The sequence below is a fragment of the Chrysochloris asiatica genome, unplaced genomic scaffold (assembly GCF_000296735.1).
Source record: "Chrysochloris asiatica unplaced genomic scaffold, ChrAsi1.0 scaffold00208, whole genome shotgun sequence".
In the NCBI taxonomy this organism is placed as follows: Eukaryota; Metazoa; Chordata; class Mammalia; order Afrosoricida; family Chrysochloridae; genus Chrysochloris; species Chrysochloris asiatica.
In genome coordinates this window covers 4872741-4878846 of record NW_006408726.1, presented here as the reverse complement: position 1 = coordinate 4878846, position 6106 = coordinate 4872741, and positions in this window count along the sequence as shown.

Below are 6106 nucleotides of genomic sequence, written 5' to 3'. Positions count from 1 at the left end.
GTCTCTCATACTTTGGACATATTGTCAGGAAAGAACAGTCGCTGGAGAAGGATGCCATGCTGGGTAAGATGGAGGGTCAGAGAAAAAGAGGAAAACCCCCAATAAGATGGATCAGCCAGGTAGCATCACTGATGGTGTTAAGTGTGACAGCGGTAGTGAGGTTGGTCCAGGATCGGACATTGTTTCGTTCTGCTGTGCATGGGGTCGCTATGAGTCGGTTCCGACTCGATGGAACCTGACAACAACAACAACGTACTCATGGGTAATATTTTTTGTGTGTGCCAATCTATTTTCTAAGCCATACCATTCCCAGGAATCGTCCCAACATGTTTTTTTTCCCAATTATGTGATTTTTACAAAAAACAATAACGTGATTGGTTAACCTGACTCGTGCATTTCTTTTGTTAAACATTTCATTGTGAATTGAGAGAAGTTTCACCAGATCATCAGTTTTACATTCAATAAATCATATACTTTGCTTTTTTTTTTTTTTTTAAAAAAAGGACAGACAGAAACTCAAAAAAGCCACAGAGATAATGAATCACACAGTCAATTAACTTGATCTCTCAGATTTGTACAGACCTTTCAACCTAACAATGTTTTTGTTGTTATGTGCCATCTAGCTGGTTGCAATCTATAGTGACCCTGTATACAGTTTGCAAGAAGAGACTGGTGAGTTTGAACCACCAACCTGTGGCTCAAATAGACTTTGCAGTCAAGCACATTAACTCAAAGCACCACACCAGGACTCCAGTGCACAGGGAACATGTTCCAGAATAGACCATGTATTAGGCCACAAAGCAAGTCTCAGTAAATTTAAAAACATCAATATACTACAAAGCATCTTTTCAAACCGCACTGCTATTGTTGTTGTTATATGCCATGAGTCAGTACCAACTCCTAGTGAACCTATGCACAACAGAATGAAACATTGCCCAGTCCTGGGCTACCCTCACAATTGTTGCCATGCTTAACCCCATTGATGCTGCCACTTTACCAATCAATCTCTCTGGAGGTCTTCTTCTTTTTCTCCAACCCACCACATTACCAAACATGATATCCCTCTCCAGTGACTGGTCCCTCCTGACAATATGTCTGAAGTATAAAAGATGATGTCTGGCCATCCTGGCCTCCAAGAAGCACTCTGGCTATACTTCTTCCAAAAGAGATCTGTTTCTTCTTTTGGCAACTCATGGTACTTTCAATATTCCCCTCCAACACTGTAACTCAAATGCATCAATTCTTCTAGGGTCTTCCTTATTCATTGTCCAGTTTTCACATGCATATGAGGTTATTAAAAATACCATGGCTTGGGTCAGGCACACCTTAGTCCTCAAGCTGACATCTTTGCTCTTTAACACTTTAAAAAGGTCTTGTGAGCCGATTTTCTTAATGCAATACATCATTTGATTTCTTGGCTGCTGCTTCCATGAGTGTTGATTGTTGATACAAGAAAAATGAAGTCTTTCACAACTTCAATCTTTCTCCATTGATAAGAATGTTGTTTGTTTGTCCAGTTATGAGGAGTTTTGTTTTCTTTACATTGAGATGCAATCTATACTGAAGGCTATGGTCTCTGATCATCATCAATAAATACTTTAAGTCCTCTTCACTTTCAGCAAGCAAGGTTGTATCATCTGCATCTCGCAGGTTGTTAATGAGTTTTCCTCCAATACTGATACCACATTTTTCTTCATATAAACTAGCTTATCGTATATTTTCTCAGCATACAGGTTGAATAAGTATGGTAAAAATTACAACAACTCTGTCCACACCTTTCCTAATTTTAACCATTGAGTGTTCCCATGTTCTATTCAAACCGCTGCCTCTTGGACCATGTACAGGTTCCTCATGAGCATAATTAAGTGTTCCAGAATACTCATACTTCTCAATGTTGTCCATAGCTTGTCATGATTCACACAATCAAAAGCCTTTGCATAGTCAATAAAGCACAGGTAAACATCCTTCTGGTATTCTCTGCTTTCATCCAAGATCCACTTGACATCAGCAAAGATATCCCTCATTCCACATCCTCTTCTGAATCTGCTTGAAACTCTGGACGTTCTCTGTCAATGTATGCTTGCAGCCATTTCTATATTACCTTTAGTAAAACTTTACTCATATGGGATATCAGAGATATTGTCTGATGATTTCCATATTCCATTGAGTAACCTCTATTTAGAAAGGGTACAAATAGAGATCTCTTCCAATCAGTTGGCCAGATTGCTGTGTTCCTAACTGGTTGGCATAGATGAGTGAATTCCTCCAGTGCCACCTCACTTTCTTGAAATATTTCCATTTTTATATCATCAATTCCTGGTGCCTTGTTCTTTGCCAATACCTTGAAAGCACCTTGGATTTCTTCCTTTAGTATCATTGGCTCTTGATCATATGCTACCTCTTGAAATCGTTGAACATCATCCATTTCCTTTTGGTACAGTTACTCTGTGTATTCCTGCCATATTCTTTTAATGCTTTCTGCATCATTCAATAATTTGCCCAGAGATTCCTTCAATAATGAAAGTTGATTTTTGATTTTTTTTTTTCTTCAGCTCTCAGCTTGAGAAATGCAGTGTTCTTTTTGTGTGTAGCATGTGTTGCTTATAAAGAGTATATTTAAGGAACCTGCTTTCTTATTCATTCTGATAATCTGTCTCTTAATTTGTGTATTTAATCTGTTTATATTCGGTGTAACTGATAGGTGTGAAGTGATTGTTTTCAATTTGCTGGGTATTATTTTATTTTATTTTTTTCTTTTGTAGTGCAAACAGTTTCTTGGCTCTACATAATTTTCTACACTGAGTTCATTTTGTTTGTGGCTTTTCTTTGCATTGGCATTTATGTTGTGTTAATGTTAACTATTTCTGATTTTCATTTTTTACTTTGATGCAAAGTTAGTTTTCTTTGTTGTTACCCTGTCATTTATTAATTTTTCCTGTTTAAAATAGATTGTTTTACCTTTAAATCTGCTTCGTTTCCTCACCATATGAAAGTTCTGTAACTACACTGTTCCCTATTTCTGCTTTGCAGTTTATTTCATTATACATTTATATCTCTGATTCCTTAATTTCAGTATTGCAGCTGTGTTTTCCAGTTTGTCAGACTATGGTGGCTTGCATGTTACTGTGATTCTGGAAGATATTTCATCAGTATTTTAAATACTAGCAGGGTCACCCATGCTGGACTGGTGACAGCTAAGATTCCAGAACAAGACAGACAATGATGAAGGAGAGATGGACTGCTTCTAAATATTTAGTCAATGAAAACTTCATATGTAACAGTGAAATACTATCAGCAAACATAAAAATATTTAATGTTCACACATTATAAATAGCACCAGAATATTGTCAAATATAGTGCCAGAAGATGAACCCCTCAAGTTGGAAAGCATTCAAAACACGATTGTGGAAGAGCTGATTCATCAAAGTGGAACTTACTGTAATGATGAAAATGGAGTAAAACCTTTGGAACCTTAATCTGCTGATATGGCACAACTTTAAATTATAACAGCCAACTGTAAACACCCATTAATAATCAGAACATAGACTGTACTAAGTATCTAGAAAAATTGGAAGTTCTCAAAAATGAAATGGAAGTCATAATATTGATATCCTACCCATTAGTGAGCCTGAATGGACTGCTACAAACCAATTTGACTCTGACAATAACATGGTTTATTATGCCTTTGATGACAAATTGAAGAGGAATGGTGTCACCTTCACCATCGAAAGAAAGAAAGAAAGAAAGATCTCAAGTATAATGCTGTTTGTGATAGAATAATATCCATACCCCTAGGAGAATTATCAGTTAATATCAATATTATTCAAGATTATACACAAACATTAAAGTCAGTGATGATGAAATCTAAGAATCTTACCAACTTCTTCAGTTTGAAATTGAATAAATATACAATCAAGATATACTGATAACTACTGGATAATGGAAAGCAAAGGTTAGCAACAAATACGATGGCTCAGTAGTTGGAAAATCTGGCCTTGGTGATAGAAACAATGCAGGAGATTGCATGATCGAAATTTGCAAGACCCATGACTTCTTCATGGCAAATACCTTATTTATAAATATTATTAAAGGCAAATATAAACATGGACTTCACCAGATGGAATGTATAGAATTCAAATGCACTACAATGGTGGAAAATACATATAACATAAGCAAAATCAGGCCAGGAGATGACTGTAAAACAGATCATAAATTGCATATATGCATGTATATGCTGAAGTTGAAGAAAATGCAAATAAGTCCATTAGAGCCAACATATGACATTGACCATATCCCACTTGAATTCACACTACATCTCAAGAACAAATTTGATGAATTAGGTAGTAATGAATGAAGATTTGAGAGTTGTGGAATGACAAGAATATCATACAGGAAGTACAAAAAAGGTCGTTAAGAAGACGAGAAAGAAGAATAGGGCTTGATGGCATATCAGGGAGAAGTGCAGTGAGGATCTCCATCAACAATAACACAGAATACCAGATGAAGCAGGTTAAGGGGATGGTTCCAGAACTCTGAACTACATATAAAGGAATATTTAGAAAGTTTGAAGGCTTATAGCCAGTGGAATTTGTAGCAGAAACAATAAATCTAGTGCTTTCTGATCAGCCAGGCTCAGTGGCTCCTAGAGTGGCCATCTTGAGTGAGACAGAGCCAGGGAAGGATTAAAGCCACCATGGACACCTGACACCTGACCGATCCTTGGTGATAAAGGTATGGGCATTTTTTTTTTCTCTGTTCAATGGCTTCTCACTGTCTGCACACCTCCATTCTGGTGACTAGAGGGGGTACCTGAGCAAGTGGACATCCACTTCCCACCACCTGAGTGTTCTACTATGCATGTGCACAGATCTGCTCAGAATTCAAAGGGAAATTTTCCACTTAAAAACAAACGGGAGTGTAAAATGGCCACAGCCAGCCCACAATTGCTTATCACTAGGAAAAAGACCTGAATGGTGGGTGTGGTGTGGGAAAGAGATAAACTAAAAAAGATACAGGCTGGAAATTAAATCCTGAGTTACATCATTATGACCAACAGTGGGATCTTCAAATTTCTCAGGCAGCCTTTAAGGCAAGAAGACAAAAGAAAGACATTAAAGTCATACTCATATTTCACTACAGAATTTTCTTTCTTTCTTCTTTTTTTTTTTTTTTTTTTTTATCTCTGCTCTATTTTATACAGTTAATAGACTATATTATCCAATATATCCAATCTGTCTTTTTTGCTGTTGCTCTTTTGTTTCTTGGTTCTCTTTTTATCTTTAGAGGGCTCTTTCTCTCCCTACATTACCCAAGAAGAGACAGCAATTGTGGACATACAGTAAATCTATATTCATACCTTATATAATCCCACCATCCAGGAAAGAACAAATACCAGTTGCCATACACCAGATAGGCAGCCAACACCTGCAACAGTTACTCTGGGTTGAGTAATAAGAAGAGGGAAACAGGAAGCACATCTCATGATCACATCTACCTGGAGGCAATAAGAAAACATAATAAAATATCAACATATATTCATCTAAGTATTAATGTCACAGTTAACTACTCAAGATGCCCAAGAAACAGATGACCATATCTACACATGGCCAGACACAAGATAAAGTGACTAGGACAAATGAGAAGGAAATAGACTTTGACATCACATTGGGTAGAGGGCAGGCTCTGGAAATGCATGAAAAGGAATTCAGAAAAATGGTAATGGAATGTATCCAAACACTTCACAGAGGGTTTGAGAAAATTAAGGAAGGAGTCAGGAAAGCACTACAGGAACAATCAAATAACATAGATACAGCAGGACTTCTGGAAAAAGATGGCGGATTGGGTGGTAGTGTAGTGACGAGCTCTGCTGAGAACAACACAGAATACAGGACCAAGAAGGCTCAGGGGATGGTCCCAGTACTCTGAACCACATATAAAGGAATATATAGAAGGTTGGAAGACTTACAGCTGGGGAGTTTGTGGCAGAAGCAAGAAATCAATTGCTTCCTGGTTCAGGATGCTCAGCTGCTCCAGGAGCCACCATTTTGTGTGATGGCAAGTGGGAAAAGGATCAGAGCAGCCACGGACGCCTGACAGAGCCTAAGAG